This window comes from Perna viridis, chromosome 6, assembly GCF_037379345.1.
Source record: "Perna viridis isolate PV_CMFRI_1.1 ecotype Kerala chromosome 6, ASM3737934v1, whole genome shotgun sequence".
Classification (NCBI taxonomy): domain Eukaryota; kingdom Metazoa; phylum Mollusca; class Bivalvia; order Mytilida; family Mytilidae; genus Perna; species Perna viridis.
Genome location: NC_142450.1, coordinates 31,940,640 through 31,958,380, shown reverse-complemented (window position 1 = coordinate 31,958,380; position 17,741 = coordinate 31,940,640). Strand labels below are relative to the sequence as shown.

Genomic DNA, 17,741 nt, shown 5'->3' with positions numbered 1-17,741 from the left:
TCAACATGTAAAATAATGTGTCCCATAGAACGTGTTTACCTCTTCGTCAATATCTCAGGCTGTTTGGTAGGCGGTTGGCATTTAATTAAGGGAAGACCGATTACATCCCATGTGATAATATTACTTCAGGTTGTGCAATACCGAAACATAAATTAGACGGTATTTAAAGTTGAGATTTTGTATCTTCCAGATAACGCTTAACATAAACATTTTAATACTGAATAAATGCAATGAAGGCTGACGAAAGACGAATTCGAGGACGTATTTTATGTTTTGTTCCACACAAAAATGTTACAACATAATCGATACTACTCCATTAAGTAAACCACTAAATCTTTGATATGAAAATATATAACACTGTTGCACGATTTGTCACGTAGAGACTGTCAAATGAACGGAATAATTCTATCAAAGGGAGTTTGATAGGACGAGATTAACTGCCTTGATAAAATGCAATCAATTAATTGACATCTCTGACATAGCTACATAGCAAACCTGATGGGAAGTTCAATGTAACGGATCTTAACAAAGCAAAAGTGATTATAACCAAGGCAGGAAAATTTCCAACGTATAGACATTAATTTGCCCTCATTGACCTTAATTGAAAATCTGATTGGCCGGCAAATTTCTGTTCCGTCAATTCAGAGTAATGGCAAGATACTATTTTATGTTCTCCTTTAAATAAAACGATATCATACTGTTGTCTTTTTCAAAACGAAATAGATCGTAAACGTGAACTTTGACATAAGATAAGATGAAGTTCAAAAATATACTATGACTCCATGAGTAACAATTCATTCATTTTCATCTTGTGATTCTGTTTTGTGTAACCGATCGCAGCTCCATTTTTCGTTTTTTATTTTTTTATTATTGATTAATTTTGCAGTACCTTATTTTGTATATTATGTCGTCTAAAACTATTTACAAGGATCATAATTCGGAAGTTTGATAACGGTTCATAGTGTTTAAAATTAGTTTCAATTGTACAATATTATGCGCTTATCTGTCAATCGCGAAAATGTGTGCACCGTTCAAGTAAGGGTAACAATGAAATTACCGAACACTAATCCGATCCATAATCAAGTCCAAAATGATTCTGGCAAAATAGATATAGGGAAAACTATAGGGAAAACGGTAGTACTTATTTTCCCATATCCCACAGTACTAATCTTTTCAAGTTTTTCAGTAATTTTTTATTAAAACTAGGACTCAAAATCCATGTTTTGTTGTAGTACTATCATTCAGAGATCGAAAAATCATCATGGGAATAGAGGTTGACCATCTTTTTTTCAACCACCATCAAAAGTTTGAAGGTACCGAAATTTTGCATTTTTGGGGTTCCGCACTCATTTTTAATATGCAGTCTTTTTAAAATTTCATAAAATATGAATTTTGAAGGATAAAAAAATATTTTTTTTAAACTTTAATCCTTTGAGAATCTGAGAGAGAAAAATCATCATTACAAACTTTGTCAGTACACAAATCTGTCCTTTCAAAGTTCTACTTCCTTTCATTCATCTGAATAGGGTACACGACTGGTCAACCTAATGCAGGGAAATATATACTACTATTTTCCCTATAACACCACCGGAGTAGCTGGTACCGCAATGGTCTTGAAAGATACAGGCATTTCAAACAAAATTGTGGGTTAAATCTAGGTTTTACAGTACGCTAAACCTCACTCTTCTATTGCGGCGTGAATATATCAGTGGTGATTGAAAAGCATGCTATTGTCATAATCGGTCAATCAGAGGTCACATCAGCTCAAAGAACAATTTACAAAAAAACAATCATTACTCATTATTTAGGAGAAACTGAGTATTTTTCAGAGGACGCTTACCCTACAGTTTTTAGTGGAGTCCGAGTTGCGCATTTGCTTTTGTTACTTTGTATGTATGATTTTAGTTACTTTATGTTCTTTGTTGTGTATGTCTGTTTTCCATGTCTGGTCTTTGTCCGTTGATTACATTCTTTTTGATTACCGCTATAACCTTGGTTCCCTTGATTACTCTTTCAACCTGATTGATATCTAAAAAGAATTTGGTAAGAGACCCTTTGAGACGCATTTCCTCATACCCCTGATTCAGGAGTCTGTTACGTAGATATTTTTAACATTCACGGAAATCAGAGTAGTTAGTACTTGCTCTCTTGGAGAAAATCAGAAAAAGAAACAAAAGTAACCTAGACTCAACTAAAAAAAAAAAAGAAGCTATCACCAGGATGTTCTACCATGTGCAATACAAGGAGTAAAGCCCTAGTGTCTTTTCAGGTATTTTGAAATTTAAAATGTAAATTTTGACAAATATGATTTATTTTATACCAATGCCCAAGTTTTTTTTTCAAATAAAAAGAGGATAACGGCGTGTAAACTACTCCACGAAGTTTTTTCGTAAGGATATAAATAAAACAAAATATCCCATAAATGTCGTTTATGAAATGACGAAAACCCAAACAGTGAATACAAGTAACATATATACAACAAATCTGTCACTGTCAGAGATGAGGCAAATAATATAAAGTTTATAATACAGTTGTCACTACCTGAAACGTATACAAAACTCTTTACAACAAAAAAAGTATGGCTTAAAAACGGCAAACCAAATTCAACAAATTTTACACTTTTATTAAGCAAATATGACGTAGTAAGGGGAGGAGGTAGGTAATCAAGCTAACACAAATCACAACAAGCTTTTTTGATCAAATTGAAGAGTGAACATGTGATAAATCGCACCATTTGATTGGATGATCTGTATTGGTATGCATATATTAAATGCCGCTGGTGAGACGGGGCTACATTAGATAACACAGTGAAGGTCAAAAGGGGGTAATTTGGCTACAAAAATAGTTTTGTTTTAAATAAAAATGTTATTTATATTGCATAAATTAAGTTGGGTTGGTGAATACCCTCGGAACCTTTGGTACACCAGCAATGGCATCGCCACAGTACAAAAAAAGCACATAAATATTGCAAATTCAGATATTTTCGATATGCAGCACACGTGTTTCAAGGAGGAACCTCTCATCAGCCGCATCAGAATCGAATAGAAAAAGATCTAAATCAAAAGATCAATTGTACACAAGTACAAGAACTAAAAACAAAACTTTCGAAATCGGAAACCAAAATCCATCACCTAGATAAATAAAGAATTATCTTGTTGAAGTTCATGTTAGCCTTGAATAAAAATTGTTTTCCGCCGATGAAAGCTTGTTATTTTTTATAATTGTCTGAGCTGGTATTATCATTCATTTCTTTGTTTAACTGTTTTTTTTTTTAATTTTAAGAAAGGCGCTTAAGTTTTTTTCCAAAACAAAAACCAAAATATTCGTTACTATGATGAGTCCCTACTGTTCATATACAAATCTCTCTTACACAACCTACTGATATGATCAACATCATTATATTATTATTATCAAATGAGTTAAGTAGACTTTGAGTGACCTTTACAAGCAAGCAATGAGTATTTTCTGTTATAACCGTCTAGTTACGCAATGTATTTAGTCCCTTGATAATTTCTAATGCCATTTTAAAGTTGATTACCCAATATTAGTGATGTGCAACTTTGGTATAACTAATCTGTTTACAAATTAAGTACAGAGTAAACATTGTAAGTGATACTTTTATAAATATTTTATCATTCAGACTTTTCTTGCACTCAATGTTTAAAACGAGATTATATCTGATGACATGCATAATGCTCATAATGTACCAAGATGGTTTATCTTTCAAAGACATAACGGCATACGAACAATTTTAAGTTTATCAGCTTTCTCCCTCTTGACTTGCCATTTGTTTGTGTGCTTGTTTTCTTTGTTTATCTATGTTATGTTATATCATATTAAAGTGTTGTTTTCATGACCTTGTATGCATGTCCGATTTTTTTCGTTGCATTTCATTTTTTGTAATTTTTAGATACTTATTTCCTACACCTTCACCGTTTTCAATCTTTACCTGACATATTTGTGGTGATTTATATACTGATAGTAAATTTGAAAATATAAGAAGCATAGGTGTTAATTTTAAAAATGATAGTTAACACTTTATAAAAATTGAGGTCGGTGATTATGTTTAAGTTAAAACGTTATTTTCTTGCCTATTAGACAACATGTATCAAACATCGGAATAGCATATGCATTATATGACACAGGAGGTGAACTGTATATCCAAAATTAGTAATGTTTATATCTGGTTTAGTTTTTTCGTATATGTGTTCGGTGAATACACTTACTTACTGTGAAAACTTTAAACTTTAAACAAAACATATTTACAAATACAAATATTCCTTGTACTTCCGGGTTGTTTTCAGGTTGGTATTGACTTCATGTAGAGAACTAAAACGGTATCTTTAATTGTGTAAGTTTCTTTATTTAATTCCATTTTCTCCCTGCGATCGAGTTGCATTTATCAAAATCAAATTTCCTGTTTATAACTGCAAGCTTTCAGTGACATAATTTGATATTTCGGTACATATTTCGATAATTCTTCGGAAATATGTGTTTCAGTTATTGGTCATTTAACATTTTAAATTCCGTGGTGCTGTTTTATTTAAATACAGTTAGTTTCGAATTATTCAGAGTGATAAACGGCTATCATCTCTAGATCGATTTAGAATAAATAGCTACGCAGGTCATTAAGCAAGTAGTTTATTTTGTTGATGATCACATGGAAGCATATGGACCGGTTGGTCGCCCCCAAAAAATTATATGAACACGAAATATTATTGCTTTTTATACTTTTTATTTGTATTTGAAATTTCAAAACGAGGCGGTCCATATAGTTCCATTTCGATCCATCTGACCTGACGTTATATTAACTGGCAGCTATATCAACGAAATAAAAATCTTAAAAGAATAATACTAACATATATTTCCATTTTATTAATATTTGATATCAAACCAATATATAGTTTAAGAGCAAAGATAAGCTTGAGGTGGACATTAAGTTTAACACTTAAATTGATGTAAACATCAGTAGACAACTAGAAGAAAAAAATACATATGATGAAATTGGCGGAATGTAAACAATTGTTTCCGAATGATATATTTAATCTAAAACTGTAAAAATGAAAATAATGAAAAAAATCTGCATATACCTGCCAATTAAATGTCCGATTACTTATCTTTTCTTCATTTTAAAGCGCTGAATGCCTTAACTAGCTTTAACGCACTGAAGCAACCATATCACCAAATAACCTTTTTTAAACAGGATCTCTTTTTGATTTTTAGTCATATTTGAGGAAAACTGACTTCAACAAGAACAGCATCAATACTAAATGGCACAGTTAGGTAAATAAACGACACTATTTAGTAAACCCATATTTCCGTGGAACTAAAATATAAGCATCATTGCAATATCGCAAATACATGTAGATGTTGACTTTTCCATAATCCGTTTAGGAATAAACATTTTGTTATGACAAATCAACCGTTGAGTTAAGTGGACTAATGGAAAACATGGTGTTAGCATCATTTAAAAGCACTCAGAAAAAAGATGTAATCTCAGCATACCAAATTATTTCACAGACACTACGTATGCGATTCATCTTTGACATCATTAAGTGTTCTCATTTAGCATACATATAACCTGCTTCGACTTAATTATTGGATACACTGTTTACGTAGAATGCATCTTTAATAGCCCGAACCTTAGTCATTTTTAAATATAAAATCTGACGTGCTAATACAGATCCATAATTGTTTTACTTGAATGTCATAAGAAATATTTCTTTTATATTTCTATAGAAATGAAGAATAGAAAGAAATAATTGAACTGGTTATCTCAAGTCAATAGTCAAAAGAAATAGTCAAAAGGGAAGTCCGTATAACAAATTGCATTATCAAGGTTTAAAAGCCGAAGGCTGGAACCAACCCAACGGTCTTGACTTGGTCCAGGCATTTCAGATATAAAGGGCAGATTAAACCAGATTTAATAGCGCGCTAAACCTCCTGCTTCTATTACCGTTACATGTAAATACTTCTAAAATGTTTCAACCCAAACGGACAGCTGCAAAAATTGCCACCAGTCAATATCGGTATGTCAATTGTCAGAACAGTGCACATAATCTGAAAAAAAATGTAAACGAAATGGAATTAAATAAGACACCAATTTAAAAAAAAATTCTGAAGTTTGTGGGAAGATAAGGTACAAGTTAAAGGTTAAGAAAAATAATTTGTTGTACTATGAAAATCCATCATTTATAATCTGTTCGTTAGAAACAAATTTATTTCTGAGAAAGATTTATAAAACAATAAAAGGCATCGTATGAGATATATTCTTTTCTAAAACTTTGGTCATACAGCCTGTTTCTATAGCATTGTTGGTGGATAAAGAAGACAGTATAGATGCTACCAGATCTAGCACACCTTAACAGATCAGAAACAGAGTAACCATAAGCTGGGTAAGCTGGAATATTACTGCATAAAAAATGGAAATTAATAATTTAAAAATTAAAACGATCTCGTTCTTTTACCGAGATGACCACAGTCGCCTAATTCGAGGTGAATGTGTGAAAATGACACAACGGAAGCTGTGTTAGTAATCTTTTGTAATTTCAAGTTCTGGTGGATAAAAAAAACAGAAGCCGTTCCCCAATTTCAGAATTGTTAATGTAGAGAAAAACTTCTTGTCTTTCACTAGATTTTGAAGAACCCTCGATTGATATGAATAAAGAAATGTATCAGCTAGGAGAGGGGCACACTTTGTGTCTATTGGAATGCCGATAATTTGTTGAAAAATTGTGCATCGAAAAGTGACAAATATGTTGTCGATGAGAAACTCTAGCATACTGATCACATGTCTCTAGGTACAGCAACTTATGTCTGCTTATAACTGAAAACAACAAAGAATTACTAGTCAAGCAGTTAAGGTAGTAGACCTAGGGTACCCCCAAAATTTCCCCATCATTCCATTTTTTTAAAATTTGTACATGATATTACACTAACTGTGGCGCATCATTTGTCAAATTTTGAAGAAAATTCACTGTGCAGATTTTGAGCAACGAAGACTATTTTTTTTAAATCTGAATCATTGGCCAAACTGAACCATATCTGGTATTTAAGGGGCATGTTGACAGTATATTTAAATATATATTTGAATATTAAGTCAGATACACTTTAAAAGGACTAATATATCAGATTTAATATCGAATTTTATTCTTTATTTTTTTGTAGAAGAGATACTAGGCTTTTAATTTAACAAAATCATAAAAAGGGGGGTCATTTTTAGCTATTGGCCTATATAAAAACTTCTATTTTGCAAAAAATCAAAATTCAATTTTCGTACAAAACTAATATTATATGGACTATTTATATGCAAATCAATAAACAAATTTTCAGAAAAGTTCACCGTGTAGTTTTTTTAATGTTTTAGTGATAGTAGGGTAAGGCATTGAAATATTTTTTTGATAATTAATCATTATGGCTGAAATCATTTTAATATTCAATAAGGTTACCAAGTATCAAATTATGATGACTTATATTAATGAATGGGCATTGCCAGGCACAGCTTGAGTCAACTACAATTGCAAATTAATGTCACCCAAATATTTATACTTCTGCACGAAGGGATAAACTTATATGCTAAACGTAGTTCAATTCTGGATAGAGTCATATGCTGAACGAAGTAACACATGAAAAACAGAAATCTTAAAGTCTTATAAGGAATTAAATAAATGTATATTTTTTTAAACTCTAAAAGGTTAAGGAGTTATAAAACTGGCAATGTTATTGGTTAGCCGTACTGTCCCATGACAGAGATCACTTCATATTTCAATTTTGTTATCATGTCTAAAGGAATATTGGTTTGCCGTGAAAGGTATCATTTCAAACGTTTTCCCACCTTTTAAAATATATTCTTCAATGTACCTATTTGAAATATTTAATCAATACTTCAAAAGGGCAGAGTACTGGGCTGGCATCTTTGTTCCCTTTCTTGGAGTTATTTCCCTTTAACATTAGTATTACTTTGAAGCTTGCATATTAGGAGTTATTCAAACGCTTTAATGACTAAATCCTTTCAATTTTGATTACCTCCCTCCCTTACCCCAGGTCTACTACCTTAAATGCTTTTTGGATCATTTCTATTAGAAAAGTTTTCAATTTATACTTTCGGATTTTCTTATTTTATTTTAAAAGTATGTAATCTTGAGAAACAAAGGATTTACAGCATACACCGTTTTTTTTATTTTTAATACGCATGCAAAAAAAAATACGATTTAAATGGTACTTGTATATGTTTAATTAACTGATCGGTTGTGATTTAACGTTCAATGGCATTTTTTTCATTTCAGAACTAAGAACTAAAACAATGAATCACTCATACACAACTCACTTGAACTTGACCGACAAGCTGAGTCAGATTTTTGATGTGCTAGCTCACTAAACAACCCCACACAAACACCTTACTCCGAGCTTACCAGTACTCACTCTATCTCCTTAGATAGATTACAGGGAAGAGGTGAGTTTTAATTTTAATGTTCGATATGATTCGGCTGGGGATCTGAACCATGACCTTCCATGTTTGGTACTTGTACCACATTAACTTTCGATTATAGTTCCGTTCTTTTGTTAGTTCAACTGTTACACATATTAGTTATCTCCGTTTTTGTAGAGAATTCAATTTATTTGCATGCAGACTTATTTCAGTTTATATTGTTCATATTAGCAACGAAAATCTGTTTCCAGTATTATGTAATCCTAGAGAATGTTTCTTCTCGTAAAACGGAGGTCATATGACCTACCATTGTACGTGTTTTATAACTTTTAATAAAGGATGTGTAAAATATAGAGATATTTTGAAAATGAAATAAATTTTGTTTTCGACCAAGAACATTCCTTACACTAAACATGTATTTAGCTTTTTCATTAAAATTTTATTGTAAAATATGTTTTTATCTGGCTGTTCTAATTCACTTTGTAGAAATCTCTACGGTCTAATTTGTTTGTTGACAATTTGACACTTTTCAATTTGAATGCAATTAGGCTCAGAAAAAAATAATATATGCGCTGTCATTCCTAGTAAACAAAATATTTATGTGAAAAGTTATCTGTGTCATTTAAATCAATTGTTATATTCAAACTGTTATAAAGTTAATAGAATTTACGCTCTCTGACAATCTGTTGTAGAACACCAAATAATAGACAATTATTGGTAAATCAGTTAGTTTCCAATACAGTTATACCATAAAAATGTCAAACAGTTTAATGCCCTTTGAGAGCAATTGCTGCATTAAGTCCGGCGTTCTGATTACTTTTTGAAAAGTACTAATCTATATGTGTTGACACTAAACATGTATGCTCGTTCTAGTACGCCAATAAGTGAAAACAATGCATCACTTCTTAGAAATTAAAAAAGTTTCAGAAAAAAAAAACGTCCTCAATACATAGCACATATCACTGGATGAGCTAGATAAGCTACCAAATCCCTTTCTAAATTACTTACATCCATTCCAACAGTTGGTCGTCAAAATTGACCTAGGTTTCACTTTGCAACACCTTTTGTGAAATCAAAAAATAAATATAATATAGGGTTGTTAAGTCTCGTTCTAGTTTCAGATTCCATTTCGGAATATCCGATGTAGAATGTATCCGAAAACCGATGTGCATTTTATTGTGTACTTCCGGGAATTCGAAAAGATGGATCACAATGGAAAATTTTCGTTTATGCTTTTCTTAACATTTTTTATCCTTTAGAAAAGGATATTTAAGAAATAAATCACGGGAACTCCATTTTATCATTGTTTTACCACGGGCTGACCATTTACACCGCATTATTCTACCCCAAGCGATAGCGCTATCGCTCGAGGTAGAATAATGCGGCATAAATGGTCAGCCCGTGGTTAAACAATGATAAAATGGAGTTTCCGTGATTTATTTTTATTCTAATAGGACAACAGCTGTCCATTTTGTACATTTTCGTGAAATATTACGATCACCTTAGACGCGCCATATTTGGCTGTACACTTTACGCTAACTATGTCAGTTTCGATTTCATACATGATGGCGCATGTGGCACTTGGGACGCTGCGAGTGCTATCGAGTACGTGTGTAAGTGATGTTTACTGAATATAATATGACTTTTCTAAAACATAACATTTAATATCGTTATTAAATATTAAATATGAATTTTATGTTCATATACGCTACTGAAATGAATGAAAGTAGCTGACAAATATCGGAATGTTACGTGTGTTTGTTTACATGATTAAAGTGGACAGTAATTAACAAGCACACCAGCCATGCCTAATGCCACGCCCAATAAGTCGCGTGCTACTCATATGGCAATCGAAAATCGATCATAGTTGTGGTCTCAAAGCCTGTTAGGGACGTCCTATTAGAATTGTCACTTTTATCAGTATTTTTACACAAAAAGATATGGTGCTATTAATATTGCATTCAATGCTGTAATGTTCATATTTACATATAGTTGGTTCATCTGTTTTCCATTTTATGAAAAAGTAAAGATTTATTTTCATTGAATCATTATGCTTCCTGTTTTAAAACAATAGTTATGCATGTGAGATATAATCGGAAATAGCTGTCATCTTCAAGATGTTGTTTCATAAGACATATCATTGTATGCGGGACTATAAAAAAAACGTGGTAAGTCTAGAGTGTTTAGAATAACAAATAAAATTGCCTTAAACTTAGACCGTTTTTTACAATGTTAGACATTAAGACGACAAACAAGTATATTATATTATTTATAAAGTAAGACAAATAAAGTTTAGTATTCAAGAACTTCTCTGTCAAAGAGTAAGGCAAAATGTATATAAGATATGGCACATAAAGATAACGACGGAGATATGTTTTTTGCATTACCAAAGTATTTATACATCATAATCTCCAAAAATATCCATCAAAGTGGTTGTAAAGTTTGCCTTTTTTATGATATTGATAGGTCAAATTTAGTTGAAATGCATAGAAAAGTGGCGGAATTTCCCATCACTTTTTCCTTAGGTAAGCAGTAAATATATCTTTGTCACAGATGCTTCAGAATGAATTTAATTGACATTTCAATTGTTTCCTAGATGTTGTAGATATATTTGAGGAAAAAAGACTAAATGGTGAAAAATGATGTGAATTTAATTGCCTGATTCTAACACAGAATGGTACTTAATTATTGTTTATTTTAATTTTAGACAGAGTCTTACCAAAGAAGAGCAACTTAGTTTTGCTTCGTCCAAAGTTTAATACACTTGTACATTCTTATCGGTCTGGTATAGGACAATAGGACAGTGTCAATTTCAAAATATACGGTATTATTTATAAAATGCAATCGTTTCATGTTTGCTGTCATATTTTATTGTGGCGAACCAATAATCAGAAATTGCCGGGATATCACCTGTTTCGCATAATTTTTTTATTAGATTGCATTAAATGTTTTTGATAATGAATAAAGACAATATAAATGTATTGTCTTCAAAATACTTTTGATATTGAAATGCATTTCCACGCAGCCTCATCCCTAATAAAATCTCAAAGTCAAGTCAATACATTGTTGTGTATTGATGTCCAATGTCACATTTTTTATTCCAAATTTAATAAAGGCAAATAATGGTATTATCTGATCCGGTTATCTTTAAAAAAGTAGTTGTAATAATTTTCGACCATTTTTATAGATTTACCATTTAGCATTATTGCATCCAATTTTTAAGATGCATACGAACGTCTTTTCAAAAAAGTTTGTTTTCCTTTTTAGGTAGCGCTGCATTTACTATTTTTTATAGAGATTCAGTTTAAACATTGTACTTGTAAGTAAATAAGTATATCAAGTACACTAAAAATTAAATCCTTGAACTACATGATAACCTGATCAATTTATATTCATATTCAGTAGTTTTAATTATTAATTCACTTGATCAAAGTATCAGCGCAAACAATTATTTAGTACAAAAATGCTTATATTTTCTATTTTTCATTCTACACAGCAGTCTTGCTGTAAGCTTTCAAATGAAACATTCAGAATGAACTGAAAACAAAGAAACCCACGTTGTCTAGAACTGTTGAAATTATCAAATGCTACATTTTTGACAAGACGAAGCAAAATATTTCTACATTTTCTTAGAAAACCGCATTATTGAATTTATTTTCTGAGAAATTGAACAACTGTGAAATGTCTAAATACTACAATTGTGAGTGTGCATACTTATGAATATCGAAACAAGAAGTTTTTATATCAAATATAGGTCGATTAGTACACATGATGTGTACGTCCAACCGTACTCCGTGAAGTACAACGGTGTCATATTTATATAATATTATATCAACTGTTCACTTCAACTCGGCAGGTATTTCTAGAAAAGCAGAGGACGCTTACCCTACCGGTGCACCTGGTCCATGCTCCCAGTTTTTAGTGGAGTCCGAGTTGCTCATTTGCTTTTGTTTTTTTGTATGTATTATTTTAGTTAGTTTGTGTTCTTTGTTGTGTATTTCTGTTTTCTATATCGGGTCTTTGTCCCTGGATTATATTCTTTTGATTACCGCTATAACCTTTATTCCCTTGATTACTCTTTCAAGGCAGTAGGGATAGTATGGTCTAAAATGTCATATCTGCTGTAAATTTTTTCTACTATTTTTTTTATAAATTCTACATTGCATATTTCAAAAGACTAATTTCATGTTTTTTTTCTAAAGTTCTTGAAATTATGCAACTAGAGCTCCCATATATGAATGTTCGGACTGCAGGATATTTTATCATATTTCATAGTTCAATGTATGTTCAAATAACTGTTTATTTAATAATGTACACATAAAAATAAAATAAAACTGAAGTAATTGGGAAATGGCCGGAACGCTTCTGTAAAACAGAAAGTAAAAAAAAAACAAAAACAAACATACATACATACAATCAGACAACAAATTCATATAACAGCAGACCGATTCAATATGCAAAACCAAATTGGTTTCGTCTTGCGTCTTTCATTGTAACCCATGCGGTATTATATTTCATTAACACGTTTATGCCTCACGATTTGTCGTCTTATCTGAACAAAATGTCATTTACCGCATGTAATATGGCTTCTATTGCTCGTACTAATAACTCGCAATTAAGCACCCCTCAACCATGAAAAACGAAATAAACTCTTAGATGTGAAATATTACATTAGATTCACTTACTTCTGACGTAAATAACAATGATTTGTTTCCCTTTGGCATAAAACGTCAATTGACGCAGTGAATTGGACCTAGAATATTTATTTACAAAGAAAAACCATAACACTACTAATGTAACTTCTATTAAATTCCGGTAAAATTGTTAGGTGAATTTATCTCATAGCATTTAAAGAAGTGAATGCATTGCTGCGAATTATTTCATTACGATTAATGATTTTATTTAACAAAATTTTAAAACAAGTAGAAAAAGACGATAAATCTCTTACAAACTGTACCGTCATGAAATAGGAGTGCCAAAGCATATGAGTGCATATATGTTGTTTCAAGTTTTAATTTCCGTCTAGGAATCAGGTCACACGACGATACGAATGATAACCACTTAGCGTGAAAAGACAATTTTGACTTGGCAAACCAAGATGTAGCTTTGAGTATTCGAAGGTTATCCTGTTATTTGAGAGACGAGGGTAAAGAAACAAGAATGTCAAACCATTTATCAATTTTCTTTCTGCTAATACATACTTCATAAAGTTTAAGTAGTTCAAAATGACGGTAGTAGAATTGGTTTTGTTAACTTTAATAAGAGGTGAAACATTTGGCCAGTTTAGGCGGTTCTGAATAAAACCTTAACCAATAATTTTATATAAAAAAAAACGTATGTTATTACTCCTACATCCTCCCATGTCAGGGTTTTGAGTCCACCTTCGCTCCCTCAAACCCCTGACATCACTCATTCATATTTAGCGGGTATCGTCCAGCCAATTCCAATTGGTTGCTTCTCCGGGTGCGAAGCACCAATGAAAATTGATTTGACATAAAATGTCTGTGGGAATATAAACAATGATACGAGTAACTGATAGTTGTAAGATGACACAAATGATTCAATATGACCAAAAAAGGATAACTGTAGATTATGTTTAGAGTCTTTAGCGAAAACAACATGACGTTATGCATATGTAGCCATTTTGTAAGTTATATCGAAGAGTTTTTATTACGAGTCCTTTTATTGGATTTTGGATTCGGGTTAAATTTAGGTAACTCACTAGATGACGCTGGACGATACCCGCGACATATGAATGAGTGATGTCAGGGGTTTGAGGGAGCGAAGGTGGACTCAAAACCCTGACTTGGGAGGATGTTACTCCTACTGAGTTTGACTTTCAAAAAAGGTTCATTTTTACACATTAAAGAAGCAAAGGAATGAAAAATTCAGCATGATTAAATTCAAAATTAAAACAATCTTGAGTAAACAATGGTTGAAATTTATTATACTTTCCTGATTTAATGTTGCGACTAATTAAAAGTAATTTAAACATTTGGAAATTTAAAGTTAAATGAATAACCTTTTTTCAGGTGACCACTCGTTATTTAATTAATCATACGTTCAGAGAATGCTAGATAAACCACTGCTTTCCGAGACGTAAAGAAGAAATGGAATAGGTATTTTTACGGCTTTAAGACACGTTTCAAAGATAGGTACTCAGTGTAAGCAATCAAATGTTTGACAATTGACATGTAGAAGTCGTATCAAATATGGTCAAATTAGCCACAAACAACAAAAAGTCAGTTCCAGGCCTTCTTATCAAAATGCTACGATTTTGACAAACATGTTATAGATGGTAGAATTCCATAATGTCAACGAAAAACAAAGATTTATAATTATGATTTTATCTTGAACTTGACGCACCTTCCACACACATTTCAAGACCTTTTGAAATTCATGGCTATGATTTACATATTTTTATTTTATTTTTTACTGATTTATTGTTCATATTTTCTGTTTTGTTTTGACTACTGGTTTTAGCGATTTTGATCGGTGGCAATTTTATGCTGCCCATTTAGGTTGAATTAAAGACCGGAAATAAAGAATCGTTTTGGAAGAGGGAGGTTTAGCGCGCTACCCGCCTTTAATTTTGAAATGCTTGTATCAAGTCAGCACTATGCGGTGGTTGCCAAATTTCCGATTTTTGCCCCGATATTACCGATTGTTATACGGACTTTCCGTTCAAACTTTTCTTTTTGACTACTCTCTTGATTATATCAGTTTGGTAATTTTTAATTATCCTTCAAAGTCCTAGAATCATCCGCTCAGAAAACGGGAGTGAACGTTTAAAGCGAACGGAAATTAGAGATAATCTTTGACGAGATTTTGAAAGAAAAACCAGATTCTATAGCTCATGATTCGCAAGAAAATGACTGACCAATTTAATAAAACCTTCTTTAAACACTCTACATTTCTACATTAAAAAGGGTTTTTTTTACTCATTTGTTGATTTTCATATTCAATATCATACATTTGTTTGAAATCATTGGATAGAAAAATGTTTTAAAAATTGGAAACGTTATATTTCTATAGTGTAAGATTCTTATAATATATTTCTCATACAATATACTAGTACGCTTTGTAATATAAACTTATCATATGTTCCTAAAAAAAACATTGTTGTATGTTTTAAGTTTTGTATCTGCCATCAAATTACAAAATACTTTGTGTGGACAGTATTAGACCATATTTTTAGTTTGAATTAAACCTATTGGTTAACCTAACCGGAATCAGTTTTATTGTCTTTTGTTCGTTAACAAAAACAAGCTTTTTACTTCCAGTTCAATAAAAAGTCTGACAAATATAATTTATCCCGGCGTCCTTTCGATCATTGGAAGATTATATAAATAAAGTGTTCTACTTTACTTGAATAAAGCAATATTAATCAACCATTTAACGTTTGATTCTATTACTGTTAGTCTTTGTTTTATTTCATAATGTAAAAAAGGACCGACATATGTTAATCATTTAATTTCAAAACACCGTAGCGTTTGTTATGTACTGAATTGAATACTAGTAAGTCATTCGGGAAGAGAAAAAATATTGTAATATCAAAATTCATGAAGGTATCATCTAGCTCCCTTGAGTGCACTTTGACGTCTCAAGCTATCTTTTTTTAATTTGTACAGTCGTCCTGAGAAAAGAGCAATCACAATTTAAGGTTATTTGTTAAGTAGTTTAGCAAAGAAACAATTTGAGTATAGTGTAATCGTATAACATTCCACACAACAAAGCGTTACAGAACTGTTTAAAAAATTATTTGTTTGTCTATTTTGAGTCATGCATCTGTATGATATGGTCGATACTGGATTTGATCTTACCGTTTTTTTTTTCTCCCAGTGTAATGCTAAAACAAGTAAACTGAGTTCAGGAAGAACAGGGATTTTCCTCTGCTAGTGGTTAATGGCTCAGGATATATTATTCAAAGTCCCCTCACAAATCAACTTAATTGGGAACGGTTCATCGTCGTTATGAAATGTGTCAATGCCTTTTTTAATTTCAGCAAATTACTTGGGTTTGTCCTTGAATTTCGAGTGGTGGATACCACATATTGGTTTGTTTGTTTGGGTTTAACGTCCGAGCAGCAATATTTCAGCTATATTCAGGCAATGAACATGAAATGGATGATATAATGAACATGAAATGAAAAAAAAGGATGGGTCACAAGAATAATAGGGTCGACAAATTTTGATTGCCACTGGAAAAAGGGGGGATGGGTAAGATCGGGCAATTTAGCCTCCTGTGGCGGAGCGCACAGGTTTCTACTCCTAGCGAATACCACAGCAGGGTTCTTTAACGTGCGAGGAACGTGGCATCTTTCCCAACACGTTGCACCACTATGGTTTGCGGTCAGGTTTTCCGTATTATAGCCTGACAACCCCAGCATGTAACACGCCAGGGGTACCCAATTCCACCACCTGGGGCACACATCCCAGTTGCTCTGTGGGCAGAGCGCCCTAGCCCCCGGCTAGGGTTCTGAGCACTGTTTAGTCGCCTTTTACGACAAGCTAAGCGCTGCTACAGGCCTATTCTTTTAACACCCGGACCTGCACGGGGCTTCACATATTGGGGATGGTCATACATCGATTAAAAAATGTTCATGGATTTGTATATGGCACGTTTTCTAAAGTTATTTTATTTTTAAAACTGAAATCATGTTTCCGACAAAAGTTGAACAAACAAGTTTACAGAGTCATATTTGATGATTTATATTTGTTCTCGCTTGAATATAAAACAAACGATAGGAAACATGAAAAGTACATATATTGGTTAAAGGTGGCCAATGATATTCTAAAACAGTAACATATTTCTCACTGAGTTGGCATGTAATGCACATGTTGATTTATAAAAAAAAAACCTTACAAAAGAAAAGGGTCAATTACAGTCACAGTAGCCCAACATATCAATATTTCATTAGGCAAAAGTACACAGTTATAATGATTTTTCTTAACTGCTTTTGTGAAGGACTTTGCTGATGGAAAATGTTATATTCTATCAATTCAATATATCAATCATAAATATTGCAATTCGATATCCTGTACTCGCATTGTATACTAAAAGTACTCAAAACCAAAATAATAAAAATAGGAAGCCAAATTCATCACTGAGAGTTCAACCATATGCAATATAAGGAACGAACCTAGGTGTTTTAGGTATTTTGAAGTTTGTCATACTACAAATTCTGATAAATATGATAAATAAAATCGATAAAATTCGGGGTCAGCAAAGTCTTACTACTTGGATGGTTAATACTCTCGGGGATCTTTTGTTTACCGGTAGTGGCATTGTAAAGAGGTAATACAGATACAAA

At 32.2% G+C, this 17,741-nt stretch overlaps 1 long non-coding RNA gene across 2 annotated transcripts; it reads left to right on the top strand.

Annotated features, from left to right (window-relative positions):
- Window positions 1–4,289: 4,289 nt before the first annotated feature.
- Window positions 4,290–15,814, top strand: LOC148614570 (uncharacterized). 2 transcript variants are annotated; one of them, XR_015923715.1, is made up of 8 exons: window positions 4,290–4,351; window positions 5,224–5,283; window positions 5,740–6,395; window positions 8,286–8,452; window positions 10,503–11,252; window positions 11,696–11,741; window positions 13,455–13,574; window positions 14,461–15,814. It is a non-coding gene; the product is annotated as an uncharacterized LOC148614570 (long non-coding RNA). The 2 variants fall into 2 exon arrangements; XR_015923716.1 differs by lacking the exon at window positions 13,455–13,574 and having other exon boundaries at window positions 11,696–11,747.
- Window positions 15,815–17,741: the final 1,927 nt, after the last annotated feature.